Below are 25,388 nucleotides of genomic sequence, written 5' to 3' on the forward strand. Positions count from 1 at the left end.
CTGAGTGGAGAAAACCAATGGCTAGCACACCCACCCAAGACCTAATTTACAAAGTAACATTCACTCTGAAGAAGAAGTCCTTGCCCCTTCACTCCCAGGTCTGCAATATTGGCAGAGCAGTGAAAGCAACTCAAAAGAACTAACAGTAACAGCTTTACCAAGAGGGACTGGTTTTATTTACAAGCAAATGCAGGGAACTACAAGCCTATGAATGGTGTTGACAGCAATGGATATTTTTGATGATTAGAAATGAAGATAAGGCTGATATTCTATAACAGAAAACAACAGACCAGTTAGAATTTTAATACAAAGAAAGCTCCAAATAGCCGTGCTAGTGTCAGAGCAGGACAAAGTTCGTGAGCCAGTGCTCAGAACTTTGATTTCGGAGATGCAGTATCAGAGGATGCCTGCTCTGGGGATAATGGATTTCACTGAACAATCTAGTAAAGTCAGCGAATAATACGAAAAATTAAAAATGATAATAGTTTCCAGGGTTGCATTCATACTTTATATACATATCCTGATTTCAATAAAATTTTCAAAGCGTACAACCATATTGGAAACTAAATCACAGACATGAGCGAGAGGGAAGAGTAGGCCACAGAAATTTCATTTAAATAGGTCCAAATGTCATTCAGTATAGCTAGAAGGAATACTTTCAAAGAACAAAGTACACTGTGAGAGAGAAGAGAGGGCATGATGACAATTTCTCACAGACAAGAAGAATAAAAAGAGAGAAGTCACCAAACGGAACCAAACAAAAATTGTATCATTGACTAGTATAATAACTGGAATGATGAACTCACTGAAGAGACAAAGCAGAAGGCAGGAGCTGACAAAGGATCAGTGGACTCAAGGATAGGTCAAAAGATGTTAGGCCACCTGAAGATGCAAGAGAAAGATACGATAAAAGAGCAGAGTCTCAGAGAAGGGTCAGACACAGGCACAACAGAAGTAGGTGTTGTGGTACAGGGTGTTAACTCACTACCTGGGATGCCAGCATTCCGTATGGGTCAAGCCCTGGCTGCTCCAGTCCAGCTCTTTGTTAACAGCCTGGGAAAGCAGTAGAATATGGTCCAAGTTCTTGGGCCCTTGATAAGTGTGTGGAAGAACCTAAGAGAGTGCCAGACTCCTAGCTTTGGTCTGGACCAGCGATGGTGATTGCAGCAGTTTGGAGATGGAATCCACGGATAGATTAGTTCTCTCTTGCTCTCTAACTCTTTCAAAACAATAAAATAAATCTTCAAAAGAAAAATGGCAGCTGAAGAGAAAGAAGCAAAAAGAATACTTGCAAAGCATAAATTCTAAAAATTGGTAGAAGACATAAACCTGTCAATTGAAGCAGCTCAGGGAACCACAAAGAGGACACATGCAGAGGTCTTTACCCAGAGCTACCATAGTGGGACGACAGAGACAAAAGCAGAGAAAACGTTGCAAACAGTGAGTGAAACATACTCACCAAGCAAAAGGAAATTCAATAAAATCCAACAGAAGGATTTATAGGAAAAGAGAACCAGTAAAAATAATTTTTAAAACATTGATTTATTTGACAGATATAGTTACCGAGAGAGAGAGAGAAAAAGACACTCGGAGAACTTCCGTTCCACCTATATGAGTTCAACTCCCTAAATGGCTTGTAGGGCTGGGGCTGGCTAGGCTGAACACGGGACCTTCTTCTTTGTCTCCCATGTGTTGTATCTTGGGCCTTCCTCTCCTGCTATTCAGGCCACTAACAGGGAGCTGGAACAGAAGTGGAGAAAACGGTACTTGAACCCATGCCCACATGGGATGCTGGCATCACCAACAGCAGTTTTATACACTACAACATAATGCCAGCAAGATACTGAGGAATTTCCCCAAGTGGTTGGCTGCTGCAGAAATGAATGCCAAGTAGAGTTCTGGATTAGATCTTGGAACAGAGAGCAAAAATCAGAAACCTAGTAAAATGTCATTATAGTGTCCAGTTAACCGGAGAGTACCAATGTTGATGCTTTGATCATTGTACAGTGTTGATGGAAGATGCTATCATCTTCCATCTTCTCTGTAGGAAGTCCAAAATTACACCACCCTCCAAAAACAGAGTTTTTTTTTAAGATTTGTTTATTTTTATTTAAGAGACAGATTTACACAGAGAAGGGGAGACAGAAACAGAGAGCTCTTACATCAACTGATTCACTTCCCAAATGGTCACAACGGCCTGTGCTGAGCCAATCTGAATCCAGGATCCAGGAGCTTCTTCTGGCTCTCCTCCACAGGTACAGGGTGCCAAGGACTTGGACCATCCTCTCTTGCCTTCCTAGTTCACAAGTAGGGAGTTAGATGTGAAGTGGAGCAGCTGAGGCTCTGTGTCCATATGGGCTGCCAGGGCCAGCAGGTGGAGGATTAGCTTGTTGAGCCAGAGTACCAACCCCCAAATAAAGGTTTTAGAAAAGGTTTCCTCTAGCCAAAAGCTCATCAACTGCAGAAGAGGTAAATAATTTGCAGCAATTTGTGATTACATTTTGATCAGAAAGAAAAGACTTAAAAACAAAGATATGATTCCGGGGTGGATTCTGAGATTGAGCTCATATTGTTCTTGTATTGAGATTACACAGTGTTCAGTATTTACTTTGTGACAATTCACTAAGCCAGAATTCGATCATATTCTTACATTTGGGACACGCCACTGGCTTCTAAATTCAAATAGTTCTAGTAACGTTAAGGTGTGGTAGTCAGCTTTTAACTCTGCTAGACAGCAAACTAGAGTCTAAATAAAAACATCGTTACAATGAAACTGTCGAACATATCTAAACAGTAGGATACTGGACTGCCTGATTTTGTACCAGCAATGTCAGGGCACACTTAAATAACAGACTGATGGACTCATGACTGCTTATGAAGGACTGTACTATTGTGATAATATGGGGAAAATCAGTTGAGGTTGGGAATTTGGGGAGGGGGTAGGGAAATCCCAGATCCTATGAAATTGTGCCACAAAACTCAAAATTCATATATATATATTTATACAAAAGAAATGAAATAATGCATTAAAAAGAAAACTCAAGAAAAATATCCTTAAAAAGTAGCATTTAAGGATAGACTACATAGGTCATGGGGACATGACATTTGTGTTGTTTTACTGAAGTTTTCCATTGGGACAGTGATTACATGGACACATAGCTGCAACACATTTCCTTTCTGAAAGTTGAGTTTTGTTCTGTTGGTTTCATATGATTTGTTAGAATTTTATAATGCTGTGAAATAATGTTGATGAACTCTGCTTAACAGAAATCTCAATCAAATCTCAAATCAAAAGTACTTAAGCAATAAATGATATTAACTATTTCACTTTAGATAATCCTAATAGGGCAACTCCAGGGCTGAGTAATGCAGTTTCAAAATGTCCTTTCCAGATCCGGTCTCTGTCTATCTGTGCTTCTGCCGTACTCTGGAGACTGTGTCGGCAAGATGCTTGCTGCTGCTTCAGGTAGCATTCTCATGAAAACACTCAAACCAGAGCACGGGAGCGACTCAGAACTTCTACAACAGAAAGCTCACACTTCATTTTCAGAATTTTATCACATGCCCTTTTCTAAGGCAGTCTGTGCCCAGAGAGCTGGAGTATTACCAGAATTGGCTTAAATTTGTCCACATCCACCTCCAGGGACTGAAGCGGGCCCCTCATCCCATGGAACACAGGCACCTGTACAGTGCTTGTGTCATGTTGAGCATCTATTAGGAGAGCGTTAAAAGAAATAATTCTTAAGTATGATCGCATCCATGACTAGAAAGGGCAAGAGTCTATAATCCTGTAATAACATATTCTTTATAATACTAAGTGTGCCTTTAGAGGAAGGATGGTTGTAATATTATGACGGTCCCATTGCATTTGCGGTACATGAAGAACTTGTATTGGCAGCTGATACAGTAGTCTGTGATACAGTCTATTATACTTTCCTCTTGCATTTGGTTATTCTTGTTTGATTTTCTAGGATGTGGGTAGAGCTGGCTGTGGTTTAGATGACTTGCTCAATGGCATGCTTCATTTCACTAAGAAATTTTTACTATTACTTCATCTCAAAACATTTATTTATTTAATTTTTTCCCTAATGTAGTTGCATAGGCTCTGGGATTTCCCATCCCTCTCCAAATCTCCACCCTCCCCCTGCCCAGTGATTCCCCCATGTCATTATAATAGTACAGTCCTTCGTAACCAGTCACATGTCCATCATTCGGCTATTTCAGTGTATCCTGACATTGTAGGCATGGACAATGGCAGAGAGTCCAGCATCCTATTGTTAAATACATTCAACAGTTTCATTGGGAGTCCATCTTTGATTTATAAGTAGAGATGCATACTGCATTGTATCTTTACATTGTTTATGACAGTCCCCACCACAGTTTCTATATATATATATCCCTGTAAATGAAGAGTCATAAAACGAAATCAACAACAGAGAGAAAAATTAAAAATTTACAACATGAAGTTAAATAGCATGCTACTTAATAACGTGTTGCTAAAGAAATGAAAAAGAAAATTAGACATTCCAAAAGCAAATGGTGCTGTTGTATAACCTAGGAGTCAATGAGAGAATTACAAAAACGTCTTTTGAATGAATGAAAATAAAAACAAAAACACCGAAACCCATGAGATGTAGCACAAATAGTACTGAGCAAGCTATTCTGCATAAAGTTTGCCTTATATCACAGAGAATATATTATGTTTGTCCTTTGGGGATTGACTTGTTTCACTGAGTGCAATGGTCTTAAGTTGGATTGCAAACGGTATGATGTCATTCCTTTAAATGGTGGAGTAGAATTCCATGGAGTAGATTGACCACAGTTTCTTTATGCACTCCTTGTTTGATGGGCATCGGGGTTGTCTCCACGTCTTTGCTGTTGTAGATTGTGCTACTGTAAATATGGAATCACAGATCTCTTTCTCATACGCATTTCATTTCTTTTGGACATATTCCCAGAAGTGGGATATTTTTATATATTCAGAATATACCTTAATTAGGCATGGTAGCATAAGGCATGTCGAAAGTCTGTATAAAGTGGATTTAAAAGGTAAGTTAATTTTGCCATCCCCTCCAAACAAATCTGGGCATAACTTTTTATAATACTCAATTTACATGAATTTTTCAAAACACTGAAGTTAATGAATTTCAACAAAAAAATTCACTTATCCTTTCATTCCAAATTCCACAAACTTTTGAGTTCTAAGTATTTGAATTTTAATGTAGTACCAGAATTGATTTGAAATTATTTTCCCAACATTCTAAAATGTACATTTACAGAAAAACTTTTATAGAAAATTTGTGAGTAGCAGCACAGTGGCTCAACAAGCTAATCATCCATCTGTGGTGCCGACACCCCATGTGGGTGCCTGTTTGTGATCCACCTGCTTCTTTTCTGATTCAACTCTGCTTGTTACCTGGGAAAGACAGTAGAGAATGGCTCAATTCCTTGGGCCCCTGTATCCACATGGGAGACTCTTGGCTAAAGATCAGCTCAGCTATGGCCGTTGCAGCCACTTGGGCAATGAACCAGCAGCTGGAAGATTCTCTCTCTCACCCTCCTTCTTTGTGTAAATATATCTTTCAAATAAAAACTAATGTTTGTAAAAAGAAAATTTGTGGCAGCAATCATGATGTAGTTTTTTTTATATTATTATTATTTGTTGTTTGTTTGTTTTGCAAAGTCAAATTTACAGAGAGGAGAGACAGAAAGATCTTCCATTCAGTGATTCAACTGCCCAAGTGGCCACAACAGCCGAAAGTGAGCCAATCTGAAGCCAGGAGCCAGGAACTTCCTCCGGGTCTTCCATGTGGGTGCAGGGTCCCAAGGTTTTGGACTATCCTCAACTGCTTTCCCCGGCCACACACAGGGAGCTAGAAGGGAAACAAGGCAGCTGGCACATGAACCCATATGGGATACTAGTTCTTTTTTTTTTAAAGATTTATTTTTATTATTTTCTCATTGGAAAGGCAGATATACAGAGAGGAGAGACAGAGAGGAAGATCTTCCGTCCGATGATTCACTCCCCAAGTGAGCGCAACGGCTGATGCTATGCCGATCCAAAGCCAGGAGCCTCCTCCGGGTCTCCCACGCGGGTGCAGAGTCCCAAAGCTTTGGGCCGTCCTGGACTGCTTTCCCGGGCCACAGGCAGGGAGCTGGAAGGGAAGCGGGGCTGCTGGGATTAGAACCGGTGCCCATATGGGATCCCGGGCGTGCAAGGTGAGGACCTTAACCACTGCGCCACCGCTCCGGGCCCGGGATACTAGTTCTTGCAAGGCAAGGACTTTAACCACCAGGCTACCGCATCGGGCCCATAACATAAAGTCTATGCTTGTTTTTTTTTTAAGATTGATTTATTTATTGCAAAGTCAGATATACAAAGAGGAGGAGAAACAGAGAGGAAATCTTCCATTCGATGATTCACTCCCCAAGTGGCCGCAACAGCCAAAGCTGTGCCAATCCGAAGCCAGGAGCCAGGAACTTCTTCCAGGTCTCCCACATGGGTGTAGGGTCCCAAAGCTTTGGGCCATCCTTGACTGCTTTCCCAGGCCACAAGTAGGGAGCTGGATGGGAAGTGGAGCTGCTGGGATTAGAACCGGCACCCATATGGCATCCCGGCGCGTCCAAAGCAAGGACTTTAGCCTCTAGGCCACGCTGCCGGGCCCATATGCTTGTTTTATGTTTCATCTATTTTATGAACTATCCACCTCAAATTTTGAAAACTCTTTTCTTTGTCATCATATTCTAATACATTAAAAGATCTTATTTTGGTCACTGGCTCGTATTTTAGGAGAAGAGATCTATTTTGCAATTTTATTATTTCTATAAAATAACGCATTTTTGTCAGGACAAATGAATTAACTTAAAGATGTACAAAGTATTAGCTTGTAATATTTCTTCTTGATGTTATTTTTTAGTTTTCATTTCTAAGGTTAAGCAGTCATCTTTCTCTAGACCTCCAACATTTTTTCTATTTGGTTCATTTTTTTTTTTCCTATTTGGTTCTAAGGATCAAATTATTTCTATCTCAGTAATTATGAAGTTCCATTTTTAATATTTCATCTTATTCTTTTTCCGATTTGCCCATTTTACATATTCAATTTTATCATTGAATATATTATTTACGTATTTTCATCCTTTCCAGGATAATGTTAACATTCAATGTTCTAAGTCAGTTTGTGAAAAAATGATATTTTAATCACATTAATATCTCCTAAATCACCTAAATTCAAACACTGTTGTTTTATTTTTCTTAATCATAAAATTTCCAACAATAAAGATTATGTCCCTGGAAATAGACTCCTCTCTGCTTTACCTCCCACCACTTCACCAGCGGGACCCACAGTCACAGACTCTACACTTGAAAATACTTTCATACCCGTAAACGCACATTGCATTTTCAGAGGCTTTAAATTTCCATTCTTGAGGTCAGATCCTGGCCTGCATGTACAAATATTTCTTTAAATTCGATTCCAGGGAGTGGGTTTCCTGGGTCAAGGGGTATGTACATGTTTAATTTTGATAACTGCTCACGCATTGCCCTCCACAAAAGGCTGTATCTGTCCACACAACAGTACGTGTCAATGCCCATTTTCCTACATCCTGGCCAACTCTGAGATATTCCGTACATTGTACTTTCTAATTTGATTTCACTTGGATTTAGCAGATTCTTTTCAATATCAAAGAAACTTGGTTTTTGTGAGTGTGTGGTGGCGGTGATGTGATGGCTTAGTCTTTCATTATCGTATCAAAATTTTTGTGTAGCAATTCGACATGACAGTATGAGTTGCAAAAATTTTATTTTTCAAAAATTAATGCAGTTTCCTCTGACCACTGTACAAGCAAAATGTAATGTGGTTTCCTCTAGATATTGTACAAATAAAATATGCAGCAAGTGCCAAAAATAAAGTATTTTTCCATAGAATATAAACTTTAATATGCATTTAGCATTATTATATTATTGCATGTTTGGGTTGTCTATACCTATACATCTAACTGTTGTTTCAAAACTAAGAATTTGTTTAAAAATGTGTTTGTATCTTAATTTCTTATAGCATTCGTCATAATTTTTATTTCATTACAAACTTCTATATATCCCTCAAATCAAATTATAGAATCCTAGCCTATTTGAGAAATATTTCCACATACATAGGCTTATATACAAATGATAAGATGTTCATTTAGAAACAAGTACCAGGGCCCGGAGCGGTGGCGCAAGAGGTTAAGTCCTCGCCTTGCACGCCCGGGATCCCATATGGACGCCGGTTCTAATCCCGGCAGCCCTGCTTCCCTTCCAGCTCCCTGCCTGTGGCCTGGGAAAGCAGTCGAGGACGGCCCAAGGCTTTGGGAACCTGCACCCGCGTGGGAGACCCAGAAGAGGCTCCTGGCTTCGGATCGGCATAGTATCGGCCGTTGCGCTCACTTGGGGAGTGAATCACCGGACGGAAGATCTTCCTCTCTGTCTCTCCTCTCTGTATATCCGCCTTTCCAATAAAAAAATAATAAAAATAAATCTTTAAAAAAAAAGAAACAAGTACCAGTTCTGGACTATTCCTCCCCTCTTCAACCCATATGTGGAGATGCCACTGAAAAGCATCCTGGCTGCAGAGGGCAAGCAGATGAGACCCAATATGTGCAAACAGCTTCTAATGGGAGGGAGCACTGCGCCCAGACGAGGGAGGCGGGGGGATTGCAAGGAATACCTTTCCTCTAGCTACTGGTACCTCGACTCCCCTGGAGGCTCAGTAGCAATGCATCTCAGAACAGAGCAGATCTTTTTTTTTTTCTAATTGATGAGCTATGCACTCACCTTGGAACATGTCTCACTCTTTTTATGAAAATATATTTGGGCTAGATTTGCGATGTTTTTAGCCATCAAGAGATGCCCAGGGAGGAAGCGAGGCACCAATTGCCACGCTCACATCTTTGGATCCTGTCAGTCTCTTCTTTCCCCGTCTCATGGAGATGGGCTCCAGCTGAGGTTCAGGTTCTCCTCTGTCACACCAGCAGGCCAAGCAGCTGACAACAAAAGGAGGAAACACTGGTTAGTAGGAAACCAAGACTTCTGATGACTTAAGGGAAGATAAAAGTAGGAGAGCAAATTGAGGAAGCTGCATAAAAGGAGACTGAATGAAGCAGAAGAATGAGAATTGAAGCTACTTGATAGAAGATGATGTTTCAAGAAACAAGAAAAGGCAGATTTGAAAAAAAATTAACTTTAGATGGTATATGTAAGAACTGCAGCTGTTGGGTCTGGCACAGTAGTCTAAAGTCCTTGCCTTGCATGCCCTGGGATCCCATATGAGCACCTGTTCTAATCCTAGCAGTCCCACTTCCTGTCCAGCTCCCTGCTGGGGCCTGGAAAAGCAGCTGAGGATGGCCCAAAGCCTTGGGACCTTGCACCCATGTGGGAGACCCCAAGGAGGCTCCTGGCACCTGGCTTCAGATTGACTCAGCTCTGGCCATTGTGGCCACTTGGAAAAGTGAATCAGCAGATGGAAGATCTTCTTCTCTGTGTCTCCTCCTCTTTGTATGTCTGACTTTTCAATAAATAAATAAAATAAATCTTAAAAACAAGAAGAAATGCAGCTGTTGAAGGAATCGTAATAAACATACAAAGGAATAATTTAATTAGGTGTAGAAACATTAACCCAAGTAACCCAAGAAAAGAGAGAGAAAAGCCAACAAACAGAAGATAGAAAATGTTCTGTTTGCTGTTCAGTGTCCACTAACAGATGTCTCAGAACAGCAGTTCAGACTACAATGAATTTTGCAAACCAAAGATGCTATTTCGGACCAGTGGTTTTCTGAAGGTACCAAGTAGAGCAGATAATAAACGTAGATGCAGTTTTGGTAACATTTAAGAATTTCACAAAGAAAAAAACAAATGTTTCTACAAGGAAAAAGCAGATCTTTCAAAATACTTAAAAACTGGGTTACCATTATAAATCATAATTGCAAGAGTGGCTTTAGAAAAATATTGATTTTCAACAAAAAAAATTTCATTTTCAGTGGCATGTGCCACTAAAGATATGCGCCACTAAAGGCGACTAAAGATATTCGCAAAAAAACCACAGTGTCTCAAAGAGTACTGTAATACAATCTACTTTGGAAGACATTCAGAAGGTGCATTTCAGGAAGAAGAAAAATAAATGTAGAAGGGAAGTCACAGTATAAAGGAAAAGCAAAAAGAGAAGCATAGCAAGGTATGTGCCTGCATAAATAAGCACATTTCAGAATAAATGACCTTCAGGGGACTGATGTGGCATGCAGATGAGGCTGATACATGGGAGGCCAGCATCCTATATGAGGTACAATTGAGTCTCAACTGCTCCACTTCCAATTCAGCTCCCCGCTAATACTCCCAGCAAAGCAGTGGAACATAGTTCAAGTCCTTGGGCCCCTGCCACTCTCAACGGGACTGGATCAGTAAATGAAAGATCTTTCTTACTTCTTGCTTGTTAGCTCCCACTCTCCCACCCCTTTTAAAATAAATAAGTAAGTATATTTTTTCGACAGTCCTAGGGCTTCTGTTCTGGTGTAGTGGGTTAAGTGGCTCTCTGTGACACTGGCATGCTACATGCGTGTTGGTTGGAATTCTGGCTGTCCCACTTCCAGTCGAGCTCTCTGCTGATGTCCCTGGGGTGGCAGCGTGGGATGCCCTGTGTGCTTGAGGCTTCACATGGGAGAACCAGAGGAGGCTCCTGGCTCTGGGCTCCATCCTGGCAGAGCCAGGGCATTGCAGCCATGCCGAGAATGAAACAGCAGAGGGAAATTCTCTCTCTCTCTTTTTATCTTTCTGAAATTTTATCTTTCAAACAAATAAATAAATCCATCCCAACCTCCCCCACCCCCCGAGTCAATCCTTACTTACGATCCAGTGTTAAAATCTCAGGATAGTGGTGAAGGAATCCAGTGTAGGGCATAGGATGCCTGTGTCCCATATTATAATGCCTGGGCTTGCATACTTACTCTGCTTCAAATTCCAGCTTTCTGCTCATGGGCACCCCATAAGTACAGCAGCTGAAAATCAATTTACCTCATATAGGATGCTGGCCTCCCATGTATCAGCTTCATCTGCATGACACATCAGTCCCCTGAAGATTCTTTTATTTTGAAATGTGCATATTTATGTAAGCATACACTATGCTGTGCTTCTCTTTTAGCCTTTCCTTCATACTGTGGCTTCTCTTCTGTATTTATTTTTTCTTTTTCCTGAGATGCACCTTCTGAAATGTCTTGCAAAATGAGTTTTTCATTAAACAATATTAGAAAATAGACAAAGATCCATAGAACATTTATTGATGCCAGGCATTGTTCTTAGTGTTTGGACTTACCAATTCATTTAATCCTCAAATCCACCTGCTGAATTAGATTTTATTATCATCCCTACCTCTGAGCCACATGGTAAAGGCTAAATACAAGAGGTGAAATAACTAGATAATTAGTGGGAGAACTGGAGTTCAGGTGCAGTTCCTGTTGGAAGCATCGTGGGAGCATCAATTATGACCAGTCTTTCAGGACGGTAAACAGGATAAGCCATCACATTGATTCAATTGGGGGCACCGTTGCCCCTGGGGTAGACAGAGGCAGACTACTTCAGTGTCTGAATGTCTGCCTTGGGTAAGAGGGTGTGCATGGGTATGTGCGTAGAATTTCTGTTCAGACGCACCTTACCCAGTCTGGGAGTTAGCTAAGACCACGTGAGAAGCCCAGAATTCATATGCCGACATTCCTTTGAGTGACAGAGAAACACATCTAAGGATCACAAAAAACACCCTCAATTTCAATGCAGACATTATTTCTGCAGCAAATGTAAATTGAACTGAAGACACTAGTCTGATTTTGCATTTCTTTGTTACCTTGCTAAGTTATTTAAATATAAACCATTATTCTCAGAAATCAAATTCAAGCACTATAGATTGTCCCTGATATGAATGACAAGTTCAGTTGTCAAGGAGACAAGGCAACACTTAAGGTCACTAATGACCTGATGGTATCACAGGCAGCCTTGGGATAGCTACAGCAAAGCTCCCAGCATCATTTTATGTGTAAGTTTCATATATAATTAGTCAACTTTTCATCCACATTTCCAATTTTTTTTTTTACTGAACCCTGCCAAAAACACTCTTTGGCAGATGGTAAAATGATGAAATCATTGGCTCCAAAATCCAAAATCTTGGAGATAATTAGAAGACTGGATGCAGGTAACATTTATTAATCATGAAGATCCTGACAGCATGCAGAATTTTGCAACCCACACAATTTCTAAAGGGGCAAAAAAAATTTTTTTTAACACTGATCAAATTATGATTTGATTTGTGACAGGAAGGGAGAAATTTACTTCACAAAGCCTAACTGGACAGCTTTTCTTTAAAAAGCACATTCCACACAAGGAAAGGAAAAGAAAGGAATTCTTTATAGAGTCGATACCATTACTGAGTCACAATGGCAAAATAGGAATATCTTTTGAGAACTGTCTCTGGTTAAATCAATCGCAACTTCAATAACCAGAAATGAATACCCAGAATGATCTTTGTAATCATTACACTTGTGGGCTTTCGTTCTAAGAAGAGCACAGTTGTCATTCTTAGCTGAGGAGGATTTTACATGCCTGATTGCAGCAGCTTCAGTTTCCTTAGGTTTTAGCATTCGGCCAATTTCACACACACCATTCCTGCATGAACTATAGTTTTGGCCCCACATGTACTTCACCAAACGTGAGTGCAATTGCCAGGCATGGCAAATTCAAGGCACCCCAGACGAAGCCAAACAGAACAGTGTTTGAACTGTGTTGGTGATTCCCTGCAGCAAACTTCTGAGCCCAGCGCAGTCCAAGCTGCTATGCATGTGTGTCTCTGTGCTATATTCTTACAGCCAAATACTTTCTGAGATGCTCAAGATCCTCAGCTGCATCTTCTCAACCTTTAGAGGAAAATGCATTTAACTGATAGTGCTGTGTCATTGAACTGATTTGTACAGGTGATGCCGTAGAAAGCTGCAGACTTGACCACGGAGCTCCCAGCTCCCTGTATCATGCTCTTTCCACCACAGCTCATCTGCAAGTGAGTTTGATGACTCATTTGCCCAGGGTTATCAGATCTGGTGCTCAGTTATGCTTTTGCAGATACATACAGGAAGCAATGACACAGCCACGTAAAATACAATGCATGCATTAAAAAAGATGTACTTATCTGAAAGGCTGAGGTATTATATTCACTTGTTCACTCCCCAAATGGCTGCAACAGTCAGAACAGAGCTGAGCTGAAACCAAGAGAAGGAGCTTCCTCCGGGTTTCCCACATTGCTACAGGGGCCCAAGCTTTTGGGCCATCTTCTGTGTTTTCCCAGATGCTTTAGTAGGAAGCTGGATGGACCATTCATGTCATGTCTCCAGTGTGGGATGTTGGCGCTGCAGGCAGTGGTTGTAAGCCCTTAGCCATGGTGCAGTCCTGCAAGGCAAGCACTATTAAAAGATAAAGTCAAGTCAGCAAGCATTTGAGCCAGCAATTAAACTTGGCTACTTGAGACAACTGTGGCCCATGTTACAGCAACCTATTCAACCCCCTGCTCCTTGTCTTCTGGTCAGGCTTCCTGGGAGGCAGCAGATAATGGCCCTGGTACTAGGTACCATGGAGAGAGGAAATGAGTTCCTAGTTCCCCACTTTGATCCTCCCCATTCCTGGCTGTTACAGATGTACGGGGAGTGAAGCAGCAGATGGACGGTCTCTCTCTTTCTTTCTACCTTTAGAATCAAATGAGAATACATATTTTAAAAGGTGAAAAGCAATAAAGTCAACATTGAACAGTCAGTTGAGCAATTTAGGAAGGTAAGGGGTGGGAGGCAGGAAAAGTTGCCTGTTTTTCTGTTTCTGCATGAAATACTATAACATTTGAAAGAGAACTGCAGAAGAGAATAGCTGATTCTATGGATATTGTCAAAGATTGGGATTATTTTGGTTTATAAAAGAAAAACTCTAATGGCCATCATGGTGTCCTACCAAGCTATGGTGGCTTCATCTGTGGTGCCAACATCCTATGTGAGTGCCAGTTAGTGTCCTGGCTGCTCTGATTCCAATCCACCTCCCTGAGTGTGGACGGGCAAGCAGTCAAGGAAGACTGGCCCTCTGGTCCCACATGAGAGACCTGGAAGAAGCTCCTGGCTCCCAGCTTCAGATCAGCTCAGCTCTGGCCATTGCAGTCATTTGAGGGTGAAGCAGGGAATGGCGAACCTCTCTCCATCTTTCCTTCTCTGTAAAATCTTTTAAATAAGTATAAATCAATCTTTAAGAGGAAAAAAAAGAGAAGCTTCAAAAATAGCAAGGAATGAGATCCAGTTTCAAATGAAGAAAAAATGTTTCCCAAATTTGTCAGTCAAAAACTTCTGGGCAAAGGGGAGAAAAGGAGGACAGTTAAGACTTCAAAATATAGTTATTCTGTTAGATATCAGGTACATATTAAAAAATAAAAGTAATATATAGCTTTAAAATCTACATTTCCTTGATGCAATTCCTCAGAAGTTGGAATCATGGGTTATGGTAACAATAACCTGTTTATTGAGTGTTTGATAACTACGGATTTTATTCAAAGTACTTTCCACACGCAACTCCATTGATTATTCGCAGTATGTCAGGAAGGTGGTTACCAAGGCATTAAGAGATTACATTGCTTGTCTAAGATTACAAAACTGCTGATGCTGGAAACTGAAATCAAGTGATATGATTTCAGAATCCATAGTGTTAACCCCTAGGCAGTCATTAAATTCATTATCCTAATGAATATAAAGTGGAATTTTAGGCAGTTGCACAAAAAGTTATCTGTCTTCTGTAACAATGGAGGAGTAGTGTGTCCTGTGCAAAGGAAATTGATCCTACATGAGGTTGCAGTACCGTTCCAGGTAAGGAAGGCTCATCACAAGGTGACCAAACAAGAATAGAAAACAGGAAAGAATGATGGGAAAGAAAGGAACATCTTTATGGCCACCTGACTGAGAAATTCAAGCACACACTGGAGAACACTTTTGAGAGCAAGTTAAAGCATGAGTTATGTTATTGTAAAAGCATGCTACATGCTTTCAGATGGCAGCCAGATAGATGATAGCCCTGGTTGACATTTTGGGGCTCTGTGTGTTTGTGTGTAGTAGATATGCATTGAATTCCTGCTGCACGTACCGTCTAGGAGTGAAGAAGGACCTTGTATAGTATTCTTCAGGGAGAAAGAGAAAATCATTAAGATATCAGTTACAGAGAGAACTTCTCATTATAAAGAATGACTAGGGCCCGGCGCGGTGGCGCAAGTGGTTAAGGTCCTCGCCTTGCACGCCCGGGATCCCATATGGGCGCCGGTTCTAATCCCGGCAGCCCCGCTTCCCTTCCAGCTCCCTGCCTGTGGCCTGGGAAAGCAGTTGAGGATGGCCCAAAGCTTTGGGAACCTGCACCCGCGTGGGAGACCCAGAAGAGACTCCTGGCTTCGGATCGGCATAGTATCGGCCCGTTGCGCTCACTTGGGGAGTGAATCATCGGATGGAAGATCTTCCTCTCTGTCTCTCCTCTCTGTATATCCTCCTTTCCAATAAAAATAATAATAATAATAAATAAATCTTTAAAAAAAGAAAGACTAAGGAGATGTATATGTATTATATACACACATAAATGTGTTTGTGTGTGTATAAAATTAGGGTGCTGAAGAAAGTGCAATGATGAGGTATCTTAACCCCAAGTAATGATTCATCCCCCAGGTCTCACCTCTTGTTAAGTACCAACATCCCAAATTAGAGAACATCTTTCTCACTCTTCTCTCTGCACCCCGTTCCACCTTAAAGGATTAGCCATAGTGACCTGACATGTCTGCAGAAATAGAAGTTCCAATGTTTGAGTGCAGGGGGTGTCTTAGCCTGTTTGTCATAGCTTGAATAGAATTCCACAAACTGGTTAATCAGCAAGGGAAATAAACTGATTCATCTCAGTTCTGGAGGCAGGACAATCTAGGGTATCAGCATCTGGAAAGGGTCTTTGAGTTAGGCCAAAATGTGACAGCAGTCATCATATGACAAGAGAGACAAGAGAGTGGAGGGTACTGGCAAGGCCAATTTATCACTAACTCACTCCAAGATAACCAGTCCACTTCAGCCACAACAACATTAATCCACTCAGGAGAACAGAGCCCTGAACACCTCCCACCACTGTCACAGCGGCAATTCAATCTCCACCTGAGTTTTAACATGAACATGTAAGCTGTAGGATTCTGCTCCTGGATGCCCCTTAACTCATGCAAAATGCACTCATTTCATCCCAATAGCTTCAGACATTTTAACACCTCAACACCCAAGTCCAACATCAAAATTCTCATCAGAATTATATGGGAGGCGGGGGGTGAGACTACAGAAAGAAGTGAAGCAAATCTCTAAGTGTGAGCCTGAGAAATTAACCATCTTCTCTATTTCTGAAAGTGCAATAGTGGCACAGGCATGGGATGGACTTCCCTATTCTAGAAGAAGAAAAATGTGTGTAAGGAAATGCTCCCAGGAAGGCCAAAACCCAAGAGGAAAAGCAATTTTGAATCTTTCGTATCCAGAGTAGTCTTGTGCCATGTCATTGCCTGCTGGACACAGGAACCCGAAAGCCAGACAGCCTGTAGCTTTCCTGGGCTCAGCTCACACTTGTAACTGGAGCTCCTCCAGGTTGGCAGTGTCTGCTGCTAACTCCTCAGTTCTGCAATCTCAGGGGCTGCTCTGCTCCCACAGCATTGACCCAGGGAGGAATCTTTGGTAGCTCTGTGCCTGCTGTACATTCGGGCTTGGACACGCAAGCTGCTTGTGGCATCTTCTGAAAATTAGGTGGAAATATCTACGCCCCCACAGATCCTGCATTCTGAAAGCCTGCCAACCTCATACCACCTATGGGCAACAGCAAGGTTCACTGCTTGCCCCTACTGGATAGACTGCCCAAACCACACCTGGGACTGCTTACAGCAACCTGGGCCGACCAAGGATCACTGAGTTGGGATGCACAGAGCAGAGGTCCAGGATAATGTGGGAAGGGAGCTCTGGGAAGTGCCCTTAACCTATCCCCAAAATGGTTCTTTCCTCTCAGAATTCTGGGCCTGTAATGAGAGGAGCAGCCTTGAAGATCTCTGTGATGCTTTCAGGGTCTTTCCTTTGGTGTCTTAACGAACAGTACCTGCTCCTTTTCTAAGCTCTTCAGCAAAAATGTGGCCTGATCATACCCTTTGTGTTTGCCCCAGAACACATATTTTCATTCTCTACATTCCTGGATGTGCATATGCTGAATCTTTCCACTCTGTTTCTCTTAATTTGAACCCAGTTTCTAAGTTGTTTCTTGCCTCTTCCGTATATGATTAAAAGTAGTCACACATGTTTCTTGATTGATTCTGCAAGACATGCTCAGGCTTCACTCATGGATTTTGTCTTCCATGAACCCCATGGCATGGGCACAGTAGCACCTATTCTTTGTATCTTTATAACCAGGTTGGTTTTTACTACAGATTCCAATACGTTGTTCCTCATTTTGGCCTAAGACCTCATCACCATGACTTTTGCTGTCTTTCCACCAGCATTGTAATCATGACCACTTTGATAATCTTGAAGAAGTTTTAGACTTTTACCAGTAAGTCTCTTCTAAGCCCTCACTGGCAACAGCTTTAGCACTCCACTTTCAGCAACCCAGACATTGGAGAACCTGTTGCTCCTTGTTCTTCTAGGCTCTTTCCATTACCCCATTCTAAAACCTCCCCCTCAAGTTCACGTATGCTATAGCAACAGATAGCAGCAATACAACCTTTGAATACCAATTTTGTATTAGTCAGGGACCTCCAGTAAGTAGTATAGATAGAGAAGCCTGGGGAGAAATTTACTAACGGAAATGGCTCATGTGATTATGAAGACTAAGAAGATCCAGAACAAGTGGGGAACTTCGGAATGCTGGGCGCAAGGTTCAGTCCAGATCTGAAGGTCTCAAAACTGGGGGAGCCAACTATGTCCTGGAGGCCAGAGAACCTGATGTGACAATCCACTGGCTTACATCCTAGTATACTGGCCCAAGAGACTGAAGTTTGGATTCCCAAGGACAAGAAAGATTCCAGTTATAGAAGAGAACAGAATTAACCTTCTCATTGTATCTGTGATGTCTTCCCACATTCAGGGTAGATTTTTCCCCACTCTTCCCATTGATTCACATGCCTGTCTCCTCTGAAAACGCTAAGAGATGCAGACAGAATACTTTACCAGTGCTCTGGGACAAGTTTCTTCCAGTCAAGCTGAGAAATCAAAGGGCAAGCACAAAGGACTTGAGGGGTCTGAGTCATGAGGGATTCTGCCTAAGCTCCCTTCCCAGAAGTCTATAGCTGAACTCTTACCTTTTGATGAATTTATCTACTTGAGCATCACATATGCACAGAAATAGAGAAATAGAGAATTCACATCTGCTAGTTCACTCCCCCACATGCCTGCAATATTTGAGGCTAGATCAGGCCAAAGGCAGGAGTAAGTGTTGCAGGCTGTAAGAGATCATATCAGACTAATCTAAGATGTATTAAGAAGTTGATATTGGCCAACCTTGGTGAAGGCAGAAACCATTACACTAGCAACCACTGGTATGTTCAGAGTCCCACCTTCCTAATTACTAGCTACAGGTACTAGGCAATCATTCATCTAATGATAACAGAAATTAGCAAATGAAAAGTCAGTGGCAACCCAGTCTGAATCAGAACCCTGAGAGAAACAAATGGTCATTACTGTGAAATCAGTCCGTTAAACTGAAGACCTATGATCCAGTTTCTCCAGCAATATAAACTATCCTAAGATACATACAGTGAACAATCTGGACACACTTGCAAAGCTGCAAACATTCACCTTTCCCTGGCTTCTCTGCTCACATTCTATTATTGCTAGAACTCACCTCTCTTGGAACTCTTGAAAGCACACAAATTAAAAATACAAAACAGCTTACCATTTGCATCTTCAATGATTTGCCCAAGCAGAGAACAGAGGATGAGGAATACAGACATACGTGACCCATGTTCAGGGGCTACCTGTCCTCAGAGTCCGTACCCAGGAAGCAGGAGAACAAGCATGCACTGGTGAGACCACAAGGTAGAGTACAAGAGTGACAAAAGTACATGATCAAAGGAACAGACCCCTCCCCGTCATGGACTTTATGGAGGCTTGTAAGAAGAGAGTTACACAACAACGCAATATTCCATTCCCCTGGTCAGGTTCCAGGTGATAATAGGTGAGCATCATATGACTCACAGGTGGGGAGAAAGGATTATATAGGTGGGCGGCAGTGTGTGGCTTTCAAACTTGTGACCCTGAACTAGCTGCCTAAGACTATAACACAAGCAACATAGGCTGAGTCTCGTACACAAGTGGCAGAGATGAACTACTTGGGCCATTACCTGCTGCTTTCTGATGTCCACATTAGCAGGAATGTGGAATCATAGATTCCAGGACTTGAACAGAGGTGCTTCTATATTGAATCTGAGCATTAGAATCAGCATCTTAAACACTACCCAACGCCTCTCTCCTGAACCAGTTTCCTACGATAGTTTATCTGAATTACAATAAAGAAACCTTTCTTTGCAGAGAAATCTAAAGAGAGATTGTCTTTAGCTTGGTTTTGGCGCATTTTTATGGTCCATTTAATAAAACAAATCACACTACATTAGTGAAGAGCAAAATTAAAAGATTGCCAATGGAATTAAATATTGGAAGAAAGTGGGTGGTAGGGTAATTTGTAATGATTTGAATAGAACACATACAAGTCATGGTTGTCATCTCTTCATAACATCTGAAAATCAAGAGTGGGGAGTTAACAATGTGGTACCCAAGCCCAAGAAAAGAAGACAAGGGAGCCCTGAAGGAGGATGCTATGAGCAGCTAAGCCTTCTTCATGTAAAAATATTTTTGCTCCCCACTTATAATTACTGGAAAGCAGCTGGCAGGTTTTTTTTTATTTTTATTCTTTGTCTATCTTGTAGTTGACAAATCAGGTTCTATCTAAAGGATTCTCTTACATCTTCAAAAGAGAAAAAAATGTGGTGGAGGTAGGGAGTATATGAGAAAACTTGGAAAAACCTTCGTACGATGCATATGTTATGGTAGAAAGGTGTGGGTGGAAAAGCGTGTGGTCATTTTCCTTGTTCTCTGCACTCTCCTGACCTGAGTTTCCATCTTGAATCGTTGCCACCATCTTTAGCAAGGTCACCACATTTGTTTGGTTGGGGTACTCTTCTGATATTTTGGAATTGCTCCTGAGGCTTTTAAAAAAAGGTGCAAGTCTTTCACTCTGAATTTCCTCCTGTGACCTACGTTGTACACACAGCGCAGGAGGGGCCTTCGCCCTGTATTTGCTTCTGCAGCATCACCAGCATGTGGGTGGGTTCAGCCCCACGCGCAGCCTATTTCATCTAACCCAGATGCTACATTTCTTATGCTTTCTCAGCCTGCGGCAGGCAGAGGATTGGCCTGAGCTGGGCTGGCTTTGTTCCAGTATGGACAAGACAGATATTGCCTGGCAATAACACATATCTGGAGGAACATTTCCCTGTTTCACTGCCTCTTCTATTGAAAGCACATGTCTAGCTTTAGCTGGTAAACTCTGTAGTCTTGAAGCTATATTGAATTTATAGTCAAAGCACTGGAATAAATTGCCAAAACTTATCTTTCATGTTCCCTTGATGCTTAGGGCAAATTTATTATCCCAAATACATTGGCGCACAGTCAACCTTTCATTAACCTTTGACACAGATGACCCAGATTAGCAAATAATCTCTGAGGATGTGTTCTGTGATCTTCTCCCCATAAGTTTTTATTCTTGTAAATTACGTATTTCCATGATCCAATGATACCTTGCCACATTTTAATGTCTCTGCAATTAGGATGCTTTTTACTATCGATACTATGTCAGATCAATTTATCAAAAGATGAAAAATTATTGCATCTTAATAATAATGATGTCATGGATAAAATACAGACGTTGGTATTTCTGAAACTATCTTGCTGTTGCTGCAATTTGGGAAGCAAAAGGAAGTAAACTTCAGAAGTGAATTCAAGTATTAGAAATGGAAGTTTGGTTAATTGTTTGGTTTGTTTCCTTCTCATCAATTTTATGAGAAAAACAGTTAACTATAACTTTTAGTTATTCAGTCATAATGGATAGGTGTTGTGGTACAATGGGTAAAGCTCCCTGGGTGAGAGAACCACATCCCTCATTGAAGCGCCTGCTCAGGTCCTTGTCCTGCTTCTGATCTACCTTCCTGTTAGTGCCTCCTGGGAGGTAACTGGGCAATGACTCAACTGCTGAGCCCCTAACACCCAGATAGAAATTCTGGCTTGGCTGCAGCCTGGTCCATCCCCAGCTGTTGCAACCATCTGAAAAGTGAACCGGTGGATAAAAGCTCTCTGTCTCTCTCTTCCTCGCTCTCTCTTCGCCTTCCCTTTTCTCTACCTTCTTCTTGAACCCCCCTTCTCTCTCTTCTTCTCTCCGAGTCTCACATACTCCATGTTTCAAATAGATGAAAATAAATATTTTTAACAATACTTAGCCCAGTATGATCATTTTAAGAGCTTTTGTGTAATGCAAATAAGTAGTCAAAATTTATGAGAGGACAAGATCACTGAAAATAGAGGGAAATAAAGGAAGACAATATTAAATTTCATATGTTTTTATAGACTCACTCCATTTAATGTGATGATACTATTTTGCATTATCTCCAATCAGAAGTTTCCAGTTAGGTAATGTCACTATGTATATCTTGAACAAATAATTTTTTTACATCAACGATTGCACATTAAAATCACCTAAGAAAATTCCAGAAAATGCTTATGTTCAAACCCTATCCTACATTACATTTATACAGGATCTCTGGAACTAGGGAGCATTTCAATAACCAAGAGAATAATCAAAGCAAAGATCAATAAAATAAGTAACCATTTGTTAAGTTGGAAAAAAAATACCCAACAGAAATGTGGCTTGATCGGTTAAGCTGTTGCCTGCTAGGCTGGCAGCCCATGTAGGTACTGATCTGAGTCTGACTGCTTCACTTTCAAGCCAGTTCATTGCCAATACACCTGAGAAAGTAACTGAGGATGATCCAAGTGCTTTGGCCTCAGCCACCCACATGGGGGATCCAGATGAAGTTCCTGGCTCCTGGCTTTGATCTTGCCTAGTCCTGGCCATTGTAACCATCAGGGGAGTGAAGTAGCAAATGAAAGCTCTCCTCTCTGTCTCTACTTCTGACTTTCAAATAAATAAATAAATCATTAAAAAGAGGAATCAATTAAGTCTAGCCAAGGGGGTAAAACAGCTATACAATGAGAACCCCAAATGTCACTTAAGGAATTTAAAAATATAAATGAGTGAGAAAAATATCTGAGGTTTACACAGTGAAAGACTTAACATTTTAAACATATCACTAATACCCAGTACAATCTATGGATTTCATGGAGCCCCTATCAAAATCCCAATTTGGTTTTTTTTGAAAATGAAAAACAGACATCCTAGAGTTCATAAGAATGAATCCAAATAACTGAAAACAACAAGTAAATTTATGGGTCTCATGATTCCAGATTATCAAACTCACTCACTACATTGCTGCAGGACTTCAAACAGTGTAGAGCTGGCATTAAAATAGACATAAAACAATGGAGTAAAATAAAGTTAGAAATAGCCCTTTACATGTATGGCCAAATGATTTTCCACAAGATGTGGGAATATAAAACAAAACCTAAAGGATAAAGTCCTTTCAGCAAGTGGAGTTGAGAAAAAAAGAATGAAATTGATCACTTACATTATACCATATACAGTTATTAACTCAGACTTTTATATAAGAACTAAAAGTATATAACTCTCAAAAAAATACGCTGGAAAACCTTCACATAATTGAATTTGGCAAGAATTTCTTAGACAGGACTTCAAAACCAGGTAACAAAAGAAAACATTCATAAACTGAACTTTACCAAAATTCAAAGTTTTTTTTTTTTTTTTTTTTGCTTGTCCAAGGACACTAATAACAGAGTGAATGGTAACCCAGGGAAGTGAATGTCTGCAAATGATTCAATTCTTCTGGGAGAATGGTACATCTAGAATATAGAAAGAACTTCTGCAACTCAGGAACTAAAAATACACTCAACCTGGTTTTTTAAAGGGCAAATAATTTATATCACTGCAAATACAATGTACAATAGACTACAGAATATGCTGAGATGATCAGAGAAAAGCAAATCAAAACTGTAATGAAACTTCATATCATACCTACTAGAAAACAACCTTTTTTATTTTAAAATGAAAGTAACAAGTATTGAAAATGTTGTGGAGAGATTGGGACCTTTATGTATTGCTGGTAGGAATGGAAAATAGCAATTATTGTATGAAACAGTATGCTGATTTGTCAAAAAAAATGTTCAACATATAATTCCCACAAGAGCCGCCAATTCCTCTTGGTATATACACAGAATATCAGCAGCAGAGACTTGAAAGCATATTTTTACACCAGTAGTCATAGTGGCATTACTAACAATTGCCAAGAGATGGAAACAACTCAAGTCTCCATTGACTGGTACAAACAAAAAATACAATATGCAAATAATGGAAAGCTATTCATCGTTGAAAAGAGAAATGTTTGACCCATGCTACAAGATGAATGAAGCTTGAATATCTTAGTCTAAGAGAATAAGCCTTGGCTAGGCTAATAAGAATGAAGGATAAATACGGGTTGATTTTGCAGTTACCAACAGAGTAGTCAGGTTCTGGAGGCAAAGCCTGGGGGAAGGAAGGAGTGGTAGCTGGGGTTGAATAGTTGAATGGGTACAGTTTGGGACAATGAAAACATGAATGGATGGTGGCGACGGTAGTAAACAATGTGAGTGTGCTTGACAGGTGCTTAACTGTGCCTCAAAACATCAATGAAGCGGTAAGTCCTGTTTTGTGTGTTTTGCTTCAATTAAATCCTAAAAAGCAACACTTGTTCTGGTGCTTCTGTTGGCCAAGTTTGATCGAATGCAGAAAGATGTGAAATGATAGCTTCAGGTAATTCTTTTCCACTTGGATGCACTGAAGTCATTTTCTCTCTCTAGCCCCCTCTCCTGGCACAAAGGAGCTGCCATGTAACAGCCATCACAGCTACTTTGTACTGACCCTTAGATGTCAGCAACTATGCAAAGCTAGTTCTCAAAGTACAGGGTGAGTCAGACTTGTGACAGTCTGGTCTAGGGCATGGCGTCAGAGTGGTGTTGTGCGGACCACACGCTGAGCAGTGCTGAGCACTTGGCACATCGTAACAACACATACAGCAACCTATGGGATGAGCTTCAAAACCAGAGGGTCTAGAGCTCAGAGACAATAGTTATTTGCTAATTACACACCAGGAGGGATCCTAGATGGAATTCAATCTACGCTTCTTCTACCCACCCTCCATCTTCTCCCACAAGCATGACATTTCCCTGTATCCTTAATGACAATCATTACAGGATGCACTTCTGTAGCATATTCTTAGCAGACTTCAAACCAAAGCTAAAATGTGGTTAAAAATATGTCTTCAAATCTAAAAGTCAGTAGATAGGACAGCTGTTTACAGACTTAGTTTTGGTTGAAGGCAACATGTGGAAATATCATCCTTGGCCCATATGCACCTATATGCCATCCAGCATTTAAAGTGATGATATTTTGCTTGTTCCCAGCTTAGTTAACATCACCCTCTCCCTGTCAGATTCTTTCCAGATGTTGCTCCTTCTTTGCTGTCAGAAACGTCTTCTCGCTCTTCTTGGATATTTTTTCATATCTCTGTATTTCAAAAGTATTCAAAGGTTTTGGTGCTATGGTATTGAGAGAAAAGTCACTGCCTAGAATGCAGTTTCCCATATGGATGGCTCAAGTCCCAGCTGCACACCTGTGATCCAGCACGCTGTTAACATGCATGTAAAGATGTGGAGGAGGGACCAAGTGCTTGGGCCCTGCACTCACTGGGAGACCCGGAGCAAGGTTCTGACTCAGGCTCAGGCTGACCTAGGTGTGGTCATTGTGGTCATTTGGAGAGTGGACTAGTGGATAGAAAATTCTCTCAGAAAATTCTCTCTCTCTCTCTCTCTGTCTCTCTCTTTCTCTGCCTCTCCTCCTTTATATAAGTCTGCTACTCAAACATTTTTTTTTAAATCTAAACAGAAGAAACAAACAACTCATGGAAAAAAAGAAATGAGGAATAATTTGGAATTCCTTGATTTTGTTGATACTCTTTGTTTAAATGCTCTAATTAACTACATCAACATAGGTCTGGTACATGTGACATATTTCAACCTGTGCCAAACAAATAATTAAGGAATGGTAAAATTCTTGTCCTGGCTGAAAAATAAAATCTACAGTGGCTAATTTGAAAACC

The sequence above is a fragment of the Ochotona curzoniae genome, unplaced genomic scaffold, assembly GCF_017591425.1.
Source record: "Ochotona curzoniae isolate NIBS_2020 unplaced genomic scaffold, NIBS_Ocur_1.0 scaffold_461, whole genome shotgun sequence".
Classification (NCBI taxonomy): Eukaryota; Metazoa; Chordata; class Mammalia; order Lagomorpha; family Ochotonidae; genus Ochotona; species Ochotona curzoniae.